This window comes from Pseudophryne corroboree, chromosome 4, assembly GCF_028390025.1.
Source record: "Pseudophryne corroboree isolate aPseCor3 chromosome 4, aPseCor3.hap2, whole genome shotgun sequence".
Lineage (NCBI taxonomy): Eukaryota > Metazoa > Chordata > Amphibia > Anura > Myobatrachidae > Pseudophryne > Pseudophryne corroboree.
In genome coordinates this window covers 798544000-798563910 of record NC_086447.1, presented here as the reverse complement: position 1 = coordinate 798563910, position 19911 = coordinate 798544000, and positions in this window count along the sequence as shown.

Sequence of the window (19911 nt, the reverse complement as noted above, 5' to 3'; positions counted from 1 at the left end):
TGATAAAGCGAAAACTTACTACCGGAAAATGTAAAATTGGCAACGTGCCATACACCACATGCAGAGGGCAAGGAAAGGCTCAGACTCAGCAGTGGTGGTCCTGCTACTGCTGTTTCATGCACTAGATTGCCTATTGCGAAAGCCAGAGCCAAGCACAGTCAGGCACCTTCTGTAACCTTGCATTCAACAGCTTCTTGCTCTGAGTCTAGATGTGTCATCTTTGAAACAGACAAAAACAAGAACACTAAGGGGTAAATGTAATAGGGTGTGAGAAGTTGGAGGTGCAGGACTTTGAGTGAGAGTGCCCATATTTTTAAAGTGGCAATAATTTACAAAGCAAAACCAACCAATGTCATTGAGGCAATAATCCTGATGGGACCTGCAGCTGGTGAAATCGTGTTTATCCCTAGAATCACAATGATTTTATCAGATTTGCCATTTGAATTTAAGCGGTTATCCTAACTTTCCGTAAGGATATGTTTTGGAGTGAAAATAAATAAAGTGCAAGGCCAGTGCTTTAATATCTTCAGTGTGGACTTGTACAGTGAGGTTTTCTCATGTGGGCTGTTATACGTGGGTCTCTCCCGTATCGGTAATGCCACCAATCAAATCATACTCATAGCTGATGGCAGTAATAAGACACGTAATGTGGTTTCCAACGAGGAATTTACAGACTGAAGGAATTGGTAATCAATAAGAAAAAATACATTTACTTTTACTACAGAAGATATCAAGATGCACGAGTGAATTGAAAGCCTGGGAAAGAAAAAAAATGTATCATTAACTAAAATTAGTAATCGGCAACGATGGGTAGGCACTGCTAGTGTATAATATACATATATATATATATATAGAGAGAGAGAGAAACGATGCAGGCGGCACTCGGAATACACTGCACAGCAGAAGCAGGTAAGTTTATTTACCTCTTCATCAGATTACTAATCTGATGAAGAGGTGAATAAACTTCGAAACGTTATTACTTACCTGCTTGTGCTGTGCAGTGTATTCCGAGTGCCGCCTGCATCATTTCTCTGTTAAGGACCCGTGGCTAAGTAGCGGAGTCAAGGAGGGCACCGGAGCAGTAACGTACGTTGTAGGAATGCTGCCACGAAGAACTGTATGTATATCAACAGTATATATATATATATATATATATATATATATATATATACAAAAACAAATACTCTCCCTCTGCGCTTTTACACAACAAGAAAATGGGGAATATAGATATGGCTGCCCAAATTCCGCTAAGACCCCTGTTAGGAGGGACTAAAAATAGAAATATGTAACAATAGAGGAATAGGCGCCCTTGGGATATACTTCCTCCCAATAATAAATAGGATTCAGCAGGAATCTCTAGAAATGTATAAGTATATGTTTGCTCAATATTTTAGAGCATAAAAATCACATTAACATGTTCCATATAAAATTTATTAAAACATAAAAACACAAGCAATGGTACAGAGAATTAAGTATCCATCCTTAACAAATTACACCAAACAATTATACAGAGGACAAGTAGAATAACTTTTACAGACTCCTCCTTCTCCTTATAGCAAGTTTGGAGATTGGTGTAACAAATAGAAAAACCCAACGCGTTTCGTCTTGCTCAAAGACTTCATCAGGGGTATATCTCGAATGCTTGATAAAAATTGATAGAATGTCAAATGAATTAACAAATAGGCGTTCAGGATACTTGAATACTACCCACACATCAGTGGGATATATAGATGAAAAATAGATTGGGCCTTTTATTTCAAATGCTTGACTGACAAGTTCAAATACACAGGTCTAACAAGGGTTCATATAGATGTGTGACCCTCCAGCAGATCAGCAGTGTTAAGCTCAGTTCCAGTGGAAATACAGTATATATATGTATATATAAATATATATACACACACACACACACACACACACACACACACACACACACACACACACTATATGTGTATACAGTTAATTGAGATATATATATATATATACACACATATAGAAATAATAATTATGGTTTCTATGTTTATGCAGAGTATGCTCTTGTCTATCAGTAAAGTGCTTTATACAGAATCCTAACATGTTTAATTTTCTCTTCAGTGTGAATACATGTTTCCATTGAAGTGGAACTTACAGCTAATTATTTTCCTTCTAAATAAGTTAATCAAAGAAATATGCTAATCAACTCAGCACTAGCAATCTGAGCATCATCTAATTTAGACCAGTCAAGTGTTCGTTATTATGTTACTAACTGATCATGACAGAGGAGGAATTTCCAGTCCCTTTTAATCATGATATGAAAGTTCTGTGATTGAAAAGAAAAATGCTTTTATATCTATAGTAGGGAGAATCAAAGAACAGTCTTGTTATTGCTGTATCGTCATTGTAAGTTATATGATTAGTTTTCATATGGCAGATATCCTACATGCTGTGGGGTTATATATACAGATTCATGTCCTGCAATATAAATACATTTGGTCTCATTACTAACATTTATTTTCTAATTGCACCTAAAGTTAATGTAAGTAAATGAATCCTATTTACATGAGTTTATTTCTCTAGATTTACGGCTGTAGCTACTTGTGGTTGGGGGTGTAGTATATTTTGTCAACATTCATCACGTCAACATCCATGACGACAAGGTTGTAACGTTGACAAGGTTGTATTGACCATTTGACAATCATCATGTCAACACTGATGAAATAGCAACATGATCAAAATGTCTCTAGAGGTCTAGTGGCAAATTACTTGGTCTGGCCAGTCCGGCGGCTAAATCGGGTTCTTCCAGGTCCAGCAGTGACCTCAGGATGACTTTCATCTGATCCTGGCCTTCTACAGTAGCTACATTTTCCTTAGAGCTGAATATGTTATCCTGTACTCAGTTACTTCCAGTTGTTATGCATTTAGCAGTAGGAGCTTATTTGTTGTAGGTATACACACAATAAAGTGGGAAAATAGGAAATATAGCAAATGAGAGCCAAGAAGTAGTATATACTGCACAGTAAAGCCTAAACTGAAGGCTATGCAAACAATAGGACAACGAAGGTCAGGGCTGGCAGCTAACCACAGTGTGGTCAAGGACCAGGCACAGGTCAAAGAATAAAAGAAAATAATATTTTTATCCAGAACATTGTACCTAAGATGCACAGCAAGGAGAACAGTGCATTAAAGGAGTAGGCAGCCAGTCAGAATGCTTCCTACAGCCTATTTGGTTGTAATGAGGTCATGTACCGCTACTGACATTGGCAGTGGCTACAAATAAAAGTGTGATTTGACATCTTGGGGGGGGGGGGGATTTATTAAGCTGCGTTTTTCAAACATTTTGGCAGTTTTGTTAACTGGATTTAAAGGGATAATAACATTTAATATTAAGAAAACATGCATAATTTTGTTTATTGATTAACATTATTGTCCCTTTAAATCCAGTGCCTGAAACGTGGTTGCTTTGAAAAGCGCTGCTTAGTAAATTCACACTGAGGAGTCATTGATTTTTCCTAATACCAGTGGTTAAAACCAGGCCAAGTATCTGTTATGTAGACTGCTGAAATATTATTACAAAGTTAAAAACTAAGAGTAGTCTTGAGAGCTTGCCAAGTACTACTATGGTGAGTAGGGAAGGGAGGGGGATGTAAAAACTCAGACTACTATTTTATGTTAACTACACATCACCGGAAATGTCATCTAAAATATCAAATGCACTAATAGGCAAATTTTGTGAACTTCCCTTTCTACGTGAGCAATGTTTTAATGCTAAGGACATAAAACATATCAGTATTCTAAAACGAAAGGTGGTTATTACAGCTATAGCTTTATGGTTATTTTTGTTTTATAAATAGTACACAAAAGTTCTTATATGTTAATCATACAACAAGGTAGACAATTTATTAAAAAAGAAAACATATCAATATTTTGTCATGAGGGATTAATATGTTAACTTTAATTACATTTTTCTTGTAACAGTAATATATTTCCTTCTGTATTACTTGAATAACTTTATTTTACTATGTTATGTGAATTAACCCCTTAGTGACTATCAAGCGCTTTGAGTCCTTATGGAGAAAGATTGTAAATAAAAAAAAAATATTATAATAATAATAATTATTATTATTATTATTATTATTATTATTATTATTGTTGTTGTAGTAAATACCTTAAATACCCATGTTTTGGGAATGTGCTATATTCACTGGGAGTTTTTTATTCCATATACTGGGCAAAACACATGTTCTATAATTCTTCTCTTAGTATTTTTTTTAAATAATTCCAATATGTACTTGATTTTTCCTCTCCACTAATGTGGTAAAAATTTTTTTGATAAACCCCTGAACAAAGGACAGGTACATATATAATTTGTGAGTGACATTTACGCATTTTGTAGGAGTGTGTGATACTCATTCAAAGTCCGGCAATATTAGGCAATGTGGCAGCATATCTTTATGGGTGGCCATTTTTAACTGCATTTTTCCCCCATAATTTTTTTACGTATTTTAATTTGTTTATTGTATTTACATAGTTGATTTGTTTTCTAAACAGGACTAAAATAAAACTAATTTTTATTTTGCTACTTTAGGTATAACCACACCTCTTAGAATGTAAGCTTATCTGGGAAGGTTCATTATTACCTTCTGTTTCATTATCATTGTATAAAATGTCATCATCTGAATATATGGCGCAGTGTTATACGTTGACGCTTTATAAATAAGAAATACAACAAACTACCAGTTAGCAAATACCATTGTTTACCATATTTAATAGTGATCTATGGAATGCTGGTAATAGATTATTATTGCAAGTTACATTGCTGCGATGCCAGAAAGATAAAGGTAGGTCCTGGTAACATCATGGCACCCTTTATGATTCAAACTGGGGAGCACCACAAACTATAAGATATTTTATGGATACTTTACCCAATACAGAATAGTATTCTGGTTTAATTACAGTTATCTATATTACTACTTATGAGCAGGGGCGAATTTAGGGGTCATGGTGCCCCACGGCACAACAGTAATGGCTGACCCCCTCTGTCTAATTTTATTATTTTCATTGATTCGTTATAAGCCCTCACTTGATGATTGCCAATTTAATAAATAAAATACCCATGAACTAAGACATTTCATTTTATTTTTAATTATGTTTACATATTTACTAAGTAGGGCAGCTTACAGGGACAGTCCTGCCCATTTACACTCCACTCAAGATGCCGTATGGTACAGTAGAGTGGAAATATTTTGCAGTTACTGGTAAATTTCGGTCTGACAGTAATAAACAAGCATTCAACTTCCGCCCCCTGACAAGTGCCGCCCCTAGGCATGTGCCTCACGTGCCTAATGGAAAATTCACCACTGCTTATCGGTGCAGCATCACCCACCTTATCTACAAAAATGTTTTACAAAGGTTTTTCTAAAGAACCCTATAAGGAAGTTCAATATTTTACAGATCCTGTTTTTGGAGCCAAATTAAACTCCTTGGCACATTATGCAAGCTATAGGCTGTGACTGACAGGATTCAGTATGGTATGGGAAAAAACCCAGACTCCTTAGTAGTATACAGGCCGTAGCTGTATGTCCTGTGCCGCTAAGGGCCAGCCAAAATACCATAGATTTATATTGGCTAGTGCTTAAGGGGTTAAGCCCTTATATGCTGGTGTGTACACTGTCTGTAAGACGTTACTTCTTAGGCTTCCAAACCAAATCTGAATCACCGAGTCCTTCCAAAACCACTAAAAGTTATAACTATTTTTCAAAGCAGAACAGTAAAACAGAGCACTTATTGGCAGATCGTTAGCCGGAGACAGAAGTACTGTGTGCCATGACATCAGAATGCTCCCTGACCCAAATCTATCATTTAGGCTAAGATCCTAGCTCTGCTCTCCTGCCAACACTCTATCAGAGATACAATACATGGTACGTTATACGACTGCCCAAATGAAGTTCAGGTTTGCTGTTTTTGATGCATTTCGCACATTTTCCTCATTTCCTTTTATAATATGGATCTAACATCCTTCTAGCATTAGGAACAGCTAAATAAAAAAGCATGAGCAGAGTTGAAAAGAAGTACAATTTGCTCTTCTTAAAATCTTAAACATAGCGTAGACTAAATGAAAACCACCGCGGACTAACCTTATAAAAGAATAAAAAAATAAGGTTTGCTCATTAAATTAGTTGTATTTGAATTCTTAATTTAACTTAACTACAGCTGTTTCTAATATGGGGTCCTTCCCTACCACACATGAAAGCAACATTATCCTTCAAGCAACTTCACCACCCTTGGGTGTTATCAGCAGAGCATGTTCTAAACCCACCTAATGCATTGGAGGTAGCCTAGGTTTATTTTTCTTTCAATAAAATAAATGGTTTTGTAATTAAATTTCTCCACTGACGGTGCTTAATGGCTATATTGACAAGTGCTAATGTATGGCAAAAGAATGAGTTTGAAATGAAACATGCTGTTTTTCAATCTGCAAGCAATTTTGCAGCGGGCCAATCAAAAATAATTCTTGGTCCAGCAAAACATTTTCATTAATCTACTAACCTAATGCAGGCTGCCCACTCAGCAGTGCAAGGACACTTCTCTACAAAGGAGGAGGGGGGAAGAAAGCTGAAATTTCATGAAGTGAACCGTTGTTTGAAACCATCTTGTGGTCTCTGGCAACAAAACTTGTGGAAACTCGCTGACTTTACACCATGAAATTCTGCAGCTGTCTCCGGAGGGAATGGCTGCTGCAATGTACTAGAGCTTGGCACGAAGTCAGCTTTGAAATCTGTCTCTTTTTTTCCCCCCTTAGCTAAATTTATTTTTGAATAAATCTTCTCATCGAAAAAATAAATAAAAAAATGTAATCTATAGATTTCAACTTCAAGTGGAAGAATAAAAAAGGAAAACTTCGAGCCATCTAATAATCTAATCAGCCCAGCTGTAGTGTTTATAATACTTTTCCTGAATGATAAATTAAACAATACTATGTTTTACTCATTATTTTAAATTAGGTAACACTCCATTTAAACAGGCATGGGGCTTTTCCATGTCATGACTGAATGCAAGCATTACAAATGCCTTTTGCAGTTGGGGGAATTACAAGCATTTTCCATTGTCTGACCACTAGGGGGCGGAGCTCATGACCATCGATAGTACCCATGTCGTTCTCGTTCTGTACCCTTCTATTACAAATGGTTTATTAAATGGAGAGTAAGACTGTAACATGCCCTGACATTCGATGCTGTAACAGCGAGAGAGCGAGAAGCTTAGTAACAGAAATCTATTTCTTCCTGAGGAGTAGGCTGAATTTAAGTGGCAGCCAGAAAAATATTAATGATGTGCAACATTTCATTGTTTAAGCCAATGAGTGCTGCCTTGGATATGGAACCAATTGTGACAGGCATTAAATAAAGCACTTTATCATATTCATTATTATTATTGCAAATGTTTAGAGTGTCCTTTCAAATATTAGAAACCATGCATGTATATTTACACGTGTTTCAGAGTACGGCAGTTTTATGGAATGCATTGCATGAAAATCCAATAAAGTTACATGAAAAGTTATAAACAGAGCAATGGTTTATATCACTGTTGATGTTTTTACACATTTTTTTTATATTAGAAGTAAAATCTGTATTTTGGAGAGTATAACTTTACATTTTGCTGGCTTCTAGAAGAATCACACAATTGCCAAAGTTAAAATTCATTCTCCAGGTACATTTCTAGTGTGCTGCAATCTAAACAGATCTGGGGGCTTATTTATCATTGGTGACATTGGGCCCCCAAAAGCTTCTTGCCATATTACCTGATATTGTGGAAATAAGGAATTTGTGACAATATACACTATCTTACACTATCATTTTACTTCCGAGTTTGGACCCAGATTACCTACTATGCATGTGTGACCATCGGGCTGCACATATGTAAGTATAGCCTGCCATAAAGGGATACGAAGAGCCTCTCTGGTGATAATATTTAAAAAATAAGTAGACTAAGGGGGTAATTCCAAGTTGATCGCAGTTAGCAGTTGGACAAAACCATGTGCGCTAGAGTTACTAATGAGCTGCAGGGTCCTCCTCCATTTACAGCCCACCCCTCCTGGTACTCACACACGCTGTGTCTGTTGGACAGCATTCATCCCCTCCTCAGATTCAAGTGGCTTCATTTTCCAGCATGGTGTTTATGTCATGCAGAAGTGAAGAGGAGCCATGAAGAGGAGCCATGAAGAGGAGCAGGCTCTGTGCATCTTGAAGACAAGATGAGAGGGGGCTGGAGGAACAAGAGAGGTGGGGAAGCTGCTGGAGGGACACAGGCGGTGAGTTGCTGGAGTGACAGAGGCAGAGATGTGTATAAGGGGCACTACTGTGGTCATTATGTGTAAGGGGCACTACTATTGTAGGCATTATGTGTAAGGGGCACTACTATTGTAGGCATTATGTGTAAGGGGCACTACTATTGTAGGCATTATGTGTAAGGGGCACTACTATTGTAGGCATTATGTGTAAGGGGCACTACTATTGTTGGCATTATGTGTAAGGGGCACTACTATTGTAGGCATTATGTGTAAGGGGCACTACTATTGTGGGCATTATGTGTAAGGGGCACTACAACTGTGATCATTATTTGTAAGTGACCCAACTACTGTGGGAATTGTGTAAGGGGCATTACTGTGTGCATTGTATGTGTTATGATTCCAGCACTCTGGTCAGAGGAGATCTTATGGCAAGGACCGGAGCACTGGAACGGAATGCTGGGGAAGGGAGCAGGACAGGAAATTAGCCCCTGGCGCCCTAACTCTGTTGTCTCACCCGTGTTGTCAGAAATCCCCTGCGAGACTATGGTTTCTTGAGCCCTTGGCAGCCGCGTTTGAAGGGCGGATTATGTCTGCCCAACTCCGATGCCCCCCGGTCTTAATGAGAGACAAAGGGAAATCCGAGACAGGGTGATAACAAGAGGCCCTCTAACTAAACAACCAGGCCAGGGGCTAAGCTAACTCAAAACTATAATATGTGCGGAGAAACCGCCAGTGAAAAGGACAACCAAAATATCCACTTGTCCAATTCTCCTACCCGGCACCGCCGAGTACCAGAGAGGACTTGTGGAAGCGGAACCCTCCGCAAATGCTCCAAACACAAAATATAAAAGGCAAGGCGGCTGAGCCGCAACACACGGCAGAGCCGCAACTCACGAACACCACTGGATATAAAACGGTGATCAGTCAGGACTCCTGGGAACCAAACGACCTCCTGGGATTAGATGACAACTCCCGAATACCGGACTTCTGAGGACTGGAATGACCGGATACAGCAGGACTGGAAACAGACTCTCAGCAAACAAAGGCAGCATGCAGGAAGCTATTACCGGCGTCTGTGAGAAGCCCTGGGAGTGTATTTAACAAGGAGTCCTCCAATCAGCTGCTTAAAGGCTGATTAGAATAAATGCCGTGCAGCTGCCTTGCTGCACGGCCAGAGAGCAGGTGAATATCTTAATTTCCTAAAGCCTAGCAACGGGGAACGCGGTCCGCCAGTGGCGTCCCCGTTGCTAGGGTCCGTGTGGCTCAGCGCGCCCGGCGTCTAGCGTTGCTAGGGAGCCGGCGGCTGTATGCGCACGGCGTCTCTAGTTGCTAGGCGCCGGGCCGCGCAGACAAGCGGACCCCGGAGCCTGACAGTACCCCCCCCTTGAGGATGGGTCAAGGAACCCCTAAAGCCAGGTTTCTGAGGAAATTCCCGAAAAAATGCCCTCTTGAGCCTCGGGGCATGAAGATCCTTATCCAGGACCCAAGACCTTTCCTCCGGACCATAGCCTTTCCAGTGAACTAGAAAATACAGCCGACCCCGGGACAATTTGGAATCGAGAACCTTCTCTACCAAGAACTCCTGTTGTCCCTGTACATCCACTGGAGATCTACCCTGAGAGATCTTCAGAGGAAATCTACTGGAAGAAACGTATTGTTTCAACAGGGAACAATGAAACGTATTTCCAATCCTGAGAGATCTTGGTAAACGTAACCGAAAGGCAACTGGGTTGACTCTTTTAATAATAAGAAATGGCCCAATAAATTTGGGTCCCAGTCTAGCCGAGGATTGTCGAAGCCTGATGTTGCGAGTCGACAACCACACCCTATCTCCCACCTTAAAAGTGCAAGGACGTCGGAGCCTGTCAGAAAATTTCTTCTCTCGAAAGGCCGCTTTTCTGAGAGCAAGGTGCACTTTTTTCCAAATGGCTCTGAGATGGGAGGTTAAGGTTAGCGAGGAGACTGAGGAATGATGAAAAAAAGAATTAGCTCTGGGGTGAAAACCAAAAACTGAAAAGAATGGAGACTCTTTAGTGGAGGAATGACAAGAATTATTGTAAGCAAATTCAGCCAACGGAAGAAACTCGGACCAATCATTCTGGAGTTTGGCTGAATACAAGCGCAAATATTGATTCAATGATTGGTTAACTCGTTCGGTTTGCCCGTTGGATTGTGGGTGGTAACCAGATGTTAACGACAATTTCATCTTCAATGAGGCACAAAAACATTTCCAGAATTGTGCAATGAATTGTGGACCCCGATCAGAAACAATATCAGTAGGCAACCCATGAAGCCTGAATACATGGCGGAGAAACAAAACTGCCAACCCTTGGGCAGAAGGCAATCGGGGAAGAGCAATAAAATGAGCCATTTTACTAAAACAGTCCACTACCACCCATATGACTCGGAATCCGGCTGAAAGGGGAAGGTCTACCACAAAATCCATGGAAATATGAGACCATGGCCTGAGAGGAACATTTAAGGGCATAAGTTGCCCGATAGGCAAGGAACGGGGAACCTTATGCTGTGCACAAACCTGACATGAATAAACAAATTCCTTGACGTCTTTAGAAAGACCAGGCCACCATACTGAGCGAGAGACTAACTCCAATGTCTTAGAGACTCCTGGATGCCCTGAAACTTTGTTATCATGGAATTCCGTTAAAACAGTAGCTCTCAAAAACTCAGGGACGTAAAGACGACCAGCAGGAGTAATTCAAGGAGCTTGGTGTTGAAGCTGTTTTAACTGGGTAAATAAATCTTGTGTGAGGCCCGCCCAGATGACCGAAGATGGAAGTATGGGGGTAACAGGATGGTTATTGTGAACCGGAAGAAAGCTACGTGACAGGGCATCAGCCTTAATATTCTTGGAACCAGGCCTGAAAGTGATTACAAATTTGAAACGCGTAAAAAATAATGCCCAACGTGCCTGCCGGGCATTTAGCCGCTTAGCCGATTCAATGAATTGCAGGTTCTTATGGTCAGTCAATACCGAAATAGTATGTTTTGCTCCCTCCAGCCAATGCCTCCACTCCTCGAAAGCCCACTTTACCGCCAGTAACTCCCGATTACCAACGTCATAGTTGTATTCAGCGGAGGAGATTTTCCTGGACATAAAGGCACAAGGATGTAACTCCAGAGACTCCGGATCCTTTTGAGAAAGGATAGCCCCCACTCCAACCTCCGAGGCATCAACCTCCACCACAAAGGGCAATTCCGGATTAGGATGTCTGAGGACTGGAGCCGAGACAAAGGCTTGTTTCAAGGCCCGAAAGGACAAGTCAGCTTCACGCGACCAGTTGGTAGGATCCGCTCCTTTCTTTGTCAGAGCTACAATGGGAGCAATCAGGTCAGAAAAAGAATGAATGAACCTCCTATAATAATTCGCAAACCCTAAAAAGCGCTGAATTGCTTTTAAATTGGTGGGTTGCGCCCAACTAAGGATGGCCTGGAGTTTCTTTGGTTCCATGGAAAATCCCTGAGGGGAAATTATGTACCCTAAAAAAGATACTTCCGTGACATGAAACTCACACTTCTCCAGCTTGGCATATAAATGATTCTCACATAACTTTTGAAGAACCAGACGCACCTGGGTAACATGTTGTTCCATTGATTCAGAAAAAATCAGGATGTCGTCTAAGTAAACGACCACGAATTTCCCTAGGAAGTCACGGAGCACATCGTTAATGAGGTCTTGAAAAACTGCTGGAGCATTGGACAGGCCGAACGGCATCACCAGGTATTCGTAGTGACCCGACTGAGTACTGAAGGCCGTTTTCCACTCATCTCCAGATTTAATTCGGATGAGGTTGTACGCTCCTCTAAGGTCAATTTTAGAAAAAATCACAGCAGAACGTAACTGATCAAAGAGTACAGAAATCAACGGCAAAGGATAGGTGTTTTTAACTGAGATCTTATTCAGGGCTCTAAAATCAATACAAGGTCTAAGCGAGCCATCCTTTTTCTCCACAAAGAAGAAGCCTGCACTTAAAGGAGATTTTGATGGTCTAATAAATCCTTTCTCAAGGCTCTCCTTTACATAATCATTCATAGCCGCAGTTTCTGGCCCGGATAATGCATATAATCTTCCCTTTGGCAATGCGGCACCAGGAATTAACTCAATAGCACAATCATAAGGCCGATGGGGAGGCAGAATGTCCGCATTGCCTTTGGAGAAAACATCAGCAAACTCCTGGTATTCCACCGGAATGAGTTCTGGAATGATAGCTGCTACTCTGACTGGAAACGTGATACATTCCTTATCACAAAAAGTACCCCATTGTGAAATCTCCCCCGACCGCCAATCAATGGTGGGATTATGAAAGGCCAGCCAAGGGTGACCCAGAACAACTGGAACTGCTGGGCAATGGGTAAGATAGAACTCGATTTTCTCGGAATGTAGAGCTCCTACTGTAAGTAATACAGGGGGTGTACGGAGAGAAATAATCCCATTGGACAGCGGACTCCCATCTAAGCCATGCATGGTGACACACCTACCCAAAGGTAACTGAGGAATGCCTAAGGCCTTAGCCCAAGTTAAATCCATAAAGTTTCCTGCAGCTCCACTGTCAACAAAAGCCGACACCGAAGAACTGAGGCTGCCAAAGGAAACTTTAACTGGGACTAAAAGGGAGTTATTCGAGGAGATAAGCTGCAGACCTAGGTGAACCCCCTCACAATTCACCTGGTCAAAGCGTTTCCCGACTTGTTCGGACAATTACGAGCAAAATGTCCCTTACCCCCACAGTACAGACAAAGACCAGAATTTTGCCTTCTGGCTCTTTCCTCAGGAGACAGCCGGGAGAGACCCATCTGCATGGGCTCCTCTACGTCTTCAGGAATGGAATATACACACGGACTTGACCTTACAGGTGCTCCTCTTTCAGCCCTCCGCTCTCTGAGACGACGATCAATCTTAATAGAAAGCTCCATGAGTTTATCGAGAGTCTCAGGAGCGGGGTACTGAAGGAGACTGTCTTTTATAGACTCTAATAAGCCGAGGCGAAACTGACTGCGCAGGGCTGGGTCATTCCAGCCACAGTCGTTCGACCAACGGCGAAACTCCGTACAATAAACCTCCGCAGGATTTCTACCCTGTCTGAGGGCGCGCAACTGACTTTCAGCGGACGCCTCTCTATCAGGGTCATCATACAAGAGCCCTAAAGACTCAAAAAAAGCGTCAACTGACAACAATGCAGGATCCTCTGCTCTTAAACCAAATGCCCAGGTCTGAGGATCCCCCTGGAGCAAAGAAATAATAATCCCGACCCGCTGAGATTCAGTACCCGAGGAAGTCGGTCTTAAACGAAAATAAAGTTTACAGGATTCTTTAAAATTAAAAAACTCTTTTCTATCACCAGAAAAACGGTCAGGCAAAAGCATTTTTGGTTCAGGGACTACCCTTGGGGAAGCTCGCAAAAGATCTTCCTGCGACTTCACCCAAAGAGAAAGATCCTGAACCATATGAGTAAGTTCTTGAATCTGGCTGACTAAGAGCTGACCAGGATTTGGCCCTAAACCTGTCGGATTCATGAGGCCGACAAACTCTCACAAAACTGAATGAGAAAAAATTAAACCCCGTTTAATTTTAAGTTTTGGTATGGCCGGTAATAATGTTATGATTCCAGCACTCTGGTCAGAGGAGATCTTATGGCAAGGACCGGAGCACTGGAACGGAATGCTGGGGAAGGGAGCAGGACAGGAAATTAGCCCCTGGCGCCCTAACTCTGTTGTCTCACCCGTGTTGTCAGAAATCCCCTGCGAGACTATGGTTTCTTGAGCCCTTGGCAGCCGCGTTTGAAGGGCGGATTATGTCTGCCCAACTCCGATGCCCCCCGGTCTTAATGAGAGACAAAGGAAATCCGAGACAGGGTGATAACAAGAGGCCCTCTAACTAAACAACCAGGCCAGGGGCTAAGCTAACTCAAAACTATAATATGTGCGGAGAAACCGCCAGTGAAAAGGACAACCAAAATATCCACTTGTCCAATTCTCCTACCCGGCACCGCCGAGTACCAGAGAGGACTTGTGGAAGCGGAACCCTCCGCAAATGCTCCAAACACAAAATATAAAAGGCAAGGCGGCTGAGCCGCAACACACGGCAGAGCCGCAACTCACGAACACCACTGGATATAAAACGGTGATCAGTCAGGACTCCTGGGAACCAAACGACCTCCTGGGATTAGATGACAACTCCCGAATACCGGACTTCTGAGGACTGGAATGACCGGATACAGCAGGACTGGAAACAGACTCTCAGCAAACAAAGGCAGCATGCAGGAAGCTATCACCGGCGTCTGTGAGAAGCCCTGGGAGTGTATTTAACAAGGAGTCCTCCAATCAGCTGCTTAAAGGCTGATTAGAATAAATGCTGTGCAGCTGCCTTGCTGCACGGCCAGAGAGCAGGTGAATATCTTAATTTCCTAAAGCCTAGCAACGGGGAAGGCGGTCCGCCAGTGGCGTCCCCGTTGCTAGGGTCCGTGCGGCTCAGCGCGCCCGGCGTCTAGCGTTGCTAGGGAGCCGGCGGCTGTACGCGCACGGCGTCTCTAGTTGCTAGGCGCCGGGCCGCGCAGACAAGCGGACCCCGGCGCCTAACAGTATGTAAGAGGCACTACTGTGTGGCATAACATGTATAGAGGGTACCATTGTATACTGCAATATGAATAAAGGACATTACTATGTTTTGTGATGAATCAGGAGAACTACATGCAGTGTAATGTGAATAAGATTGTGCTACTGTGTGGTGTACTTTGAATTGAGGAAATTGGGGGCACTATTATGTAGAGATGAGCGCCGGAAATTTTTCGGGTTTTGTGTTTTGGTTTTGGGTTCGGTTCCGCGGCCGTGTTTTGGGTTCGACCGCGTTTTGGCAAAACCTCACCGAATTTTTTTTGTCGGATTCGGGTGTGTTTTGGATTCGGGTGTTTTTTTCAAAAAACACTAAAAAACAGCTTAAATCATAGAATTTGGGGGTCATTTTGATCCCAAAGTATTATTAACCTCAAAAACCATAATTTACACTCATTTTCAGTCTATTCTGAATACCTCACACCTCACAATATTATTTTTAGTCCTAAAATTTGCACCTAGGTCGCTGGATGACTAAGCTAAGCGACCCTAGTGGCCGACACAAACACCGGGCCCATCTAGGAGTGTCACTGCAGTGTCACGCAGGATGGCCCTTCCAAAAAATACTCCCCAAACAGCACATGACGCAAAGAAAAAAAGAGGCGCAATGAGGTAGCTGTGTGAGTAAGATAAGCGACCCTAGTGGCCGACACAAACACCGGGCCCATCTAGGAGTGTCACTGCAGTGTCACGCAGGATGTCCCTTCCAAAAAACCCTCCCCAAACAGCACATGACGCAAAGAAAAAAAGAGGCGCAATGAGGTAGCTGTGTGAGTAAGATAAGCGACCCTAGTGGCCGACACAAACACCGGGCCCATCTAGGAGTATCACTGCAGTGTCACGCAGGATGTCCCTTCCAAAAAACCCTCCCCAAACAGCACATGACGCAAAGAAAAAAAGAGGCGCAATGAGGTAGCTGTGTGAGTAAGATAAGCGACCCTAGTGGCCGACACAAACACCGGGCCCATCTAGGAGTGTCACTGCAGTGTCACGCAGGATGTCCCTTCCAAAAAACCCTCCCCAAACAGCACATGACGCAAAGAAAAAAAGAGGCGCAATGAGGTAGCTGTGTGAGTAAGATAAGCGACCCTAGTGGCCGACACAAACACCGGGCCCATCTAGGAGTATCACTGCAGTGTCACGCAGGATGTCCCTTCCAAAAAACCCTCCCCAAACAGCACATGACGCAAAGAAAAAAAGAGGCGCAATGAGGTAGCTGTGTGAGTAAGATAAGCGACCCTAGTGGCCGACACAAACACCGGGCCCATCTAGGAGTGTCACTGCAGTGTCACGCAGGATGTCCCTTCCAAAAAACCCTCCCCAAACAGCACATGACGCAAAGAAAAAAAGAGGCGCAATGAGGTAGCTGTGTGAGTAAGATAAGCGACCCTAGTGGCCGACACAAACACCGGGCCCATCTAGGAGTGTCACTGCAGTGTCACGCAGGATGTCCCTTCCAAAAAACCCTCCCCAAACAGCACATGACGCAAAGAAAAAAAGAGGCGCAATGAGGTAGCTGTGTGAGTAAGATAAGCGACCCTAGTGGCCGACACAAACACCGGGCCCATCTAGGAGTGGCACTGCAGTGTCACGCAGGATGTCCCTTCCAAAAAACCCTCCCCAAACAGCACATGACGCAAAGAAAAATTAAAGAAAAAAGAGGTGCAAGATGGAATTGTCCTTGGGCCCTCCCACCCACCCTTATGTTGTATAAACAGGACATGCACACTTTAACCAACCCATCATTTCAGTGACAGGGTCTGCCACACGACTGTGACTGAAATGATGGGTTGGTTTGGACCCCCACCAAAAAAGAAGCAATTAATCTCTCCTTGCACAAACTGGCTCTACAGAGGCAAGATGTCCACCTCATCATCATCCTCCGATATATCACCGTGTACATCCCCCTCCTCACAGATTATCAATTCGTCCCCACTGGAATCCACCATCTCAGCTCCCTGTGTACTTTGTGGAGGCAATTGCTGCTGGTCAATGTCTCCACGGAGGAATTGATTATAATTCATTTTAATGAACATCATCTTCTCCACATTTTCTGGAAGTAACCTCGTACGCCAATTGCTGACAAGGTGAGCGGCGGCACTAAACACTCTTTCGGAGTACACACTTGTGGGAGGGCAACTTAGGTAGAATAAAGCCAGTTTGTGCAAGGGCCTCCAAATTGCCTCTTTTTCCTGCCAGTATAAGTACGGACTGTGTGACGTGCCTACTTGGATGCGGTCACTCATATAATCCTCCACCATTCTTTCAATGTTGAGAGAATCATATGCAGTGACAGTAGACGACATGTCCATAATCGTTGTCAGGTCCTTCAGTCCGGACCAGATGTCAGCATCAGCAGTCGCTCCAGACTGCCCTGCATCACCGCCAGCTGGTGGGCTCGGAATTCTGAGCCTTTTCCTCGCAGCCCCAGTTGCGAGAGAATGTGAAGGAGGAGATGTTGACAGGTCGCGTTCCGCTTGACTTGACAATTTTGTCACCAGCAGGTCTTTCAACCCCAGCAGACTTGTGTCTGCCGGAAAGAGAGATCCAAGGTAGGCTTTAAATCTAGGATCGAGCACGGTGGCCAAAATGTAGTGCTCTGATTTCAACAGATTGACCACCCGTGAATCCTTGTTAAGCGAATTAAGGGCTCCATCCACAAGTCCCACATGCCTAGCGGAATCGCTCCGTGTTAGCTCCTCCTTCAATGTCTCCAGCTTCTTCTGCAAAAGCCTGATGAGGGGAATGACCTGACTCAGGCTGGCAGTGTCTGAACTGACTTCACGTGTGGCAAGTTCAAAGGGCATCAGAACCTTGCACAACGTTGAAATCATTCTCCACTGCACTTGAGACAGGTGCATTCCACCTCCTATATCGTGCTCAATTGTATAGGCTTGAATGACCTTTTGCTGCTCCTCCAACCTCTGAAGCATATAGAGGGTTGAATTCCACCTCGTTACCACTTCTTGCTTCAGATGATGGCAGGGCAGGTTCAGTAGTTTTTGGTGGTGCTCCAGTCTTCTGTACGTGGTGCCTGTACGCCGAAAGTGTCCCGCAATTCTTCTGGCCACCGACAGCATCTCTTGCACGCCCCTGTCGTTTTTTAAAAAATTCTGCACCACCAAATTCAAGGTATGTGCAAAACATGGGACGTGCTGGAATTTGCCCATGTTTAATGCACACACAATATTGCTGGCGTTGTCCGATGCCACAAATCCACAGGAGAGTCCAATTGGGGTAAGCCATTCCGCGATGATCTTCCTCAGTTGCCGTAAGAGGTTTTCAGCTGTGTGCGTATTCTGGAAAGCGGTGATACAAAGCGTAGCCTGCCTAGGAAAGAGTTGGCGTTTGCGAGATGCTGCTACTGGTGCCGCCGCTGCTGTTCTTGCGGCGGGAGTCCATACATCTACCCAGTGGGCTGTCACAGTCATATAGTCCTGACCCTGCCCTGCTCCACTTGTCCACATGTCCGTGGTTAAGTGGACATTGGGTACAGCTGCATTTTTTAGGACACTGGTGAGTCTTTTTCTGAGGTCTGTGTACATTTTCGGTATCGCCTGCCTAGAGAAGTGGAACCTAGATGGTATTTGGTAACGGGGGCACACTACCTCAAGAAATTGTCTAGTTCCCTGTGAACTAACGGCGGATACCGGACGCACGTCTAAAACCAACATAGTTGTCAAGGCCTCAGTTATCCGCTTTGCAGCAGGATGACTGCTGTGATATTTCATCTTCCTCGCAAAGGACTGTTGGACAGTCAATTGCTTACTGGAAGTAGTACAAGTGGTCTTCCGACTTCCCCTCTGGGATGACCATCGACTCCCAGCAGCAACAACAGCAGCGCCAGCAGCAGTAGGCGTTACACGCAAGGATGCATCGGAGGAATCCCAGGCAGGAGAGGACTCGTCAGAATTGCCAGTGACATGGCCTGCAGGACTATTGGCATTCCTGGGGAAGGAGGAAATTGACACTGAGGGAGTTGGTGGTGGGGTGGTTTGCGTGAGCTTGGTTACAAGAGGAAGGGATTTACTGGTCAGTGGACTGCTTCCGCTGTCACCCAAAGTTTTTGAACTTGTCACTGACTTATTATGAATGCGCTGCAGGTGACGTATAAGGGAGGATGTTCCGAGGTGGTTAACGTCCTTACCCCTACTTATTACAGCTTGACAAAGGCAACACACGGCTTGACACCTGTTGTCCGCATTTCTGATGAAATACCTCCACACTGAAGAGCTGATTTTTTTGGTATTTTCACCAGGCATGTCAACGGCCATATTCCTCCCACGGACAACAGGTGTCTCCCCGGGTGCCTGACTTAAACAAACCACCTCACCATCAGAATCCTCCTGGTCAATTTTCTCCCCAGCGCCAGCAACACCCATATCCTCCTCACCCTGGTGTACTTCAACACTGACATCTTCAATCTGACTATCAGGAACTGGACTGCGGGTGCTCCTTACAGCACTTGCAGGGGGCGTGCAAATGGTGGAAGGCGCATGCTCTTCACGTCCAGTGTTGGGAAGGTCAGGCATCGCAACCGACACAATTGGTCTCTCCTTGTGGATTTGGGATTTCGAAGAACGCACAGTTCTTTGCGGTGCTTTTGCCAGCTTGAGTCTTTTTAGTTTTCTAGCGAGAGGCTGAGTGCTTCCATCCTCCTGTGAAGCTGAACCACTAGCCATGAACATAGGCCAGGGCCTCAGCCGTTCCTTGCCACTCCGTGTGGTAAATGGCATATTGGCAAGTTTACGCTTCTCCTCCGACAATTTTATTTTAGGTTTTGGAGTCCTTTTTTTACTGATATTTGGTGTTTTGGATTTGACATGCTCTGTACTATGCCATTGGGCATCGGCCTTGGCAGACGACGTTGCTGGCATTTCATCGTCTCGGCCATGACTAGTGGCAGCAGCTTCAGCACGAGGTGGAAGTGGATCTTGATCTTTCCCTAATTTTGGAACCTCAACATTTTTGTTCTCCATATTTTAATAGGCACAACTAAAAGGCACCTCAGGTAAACAATGGAG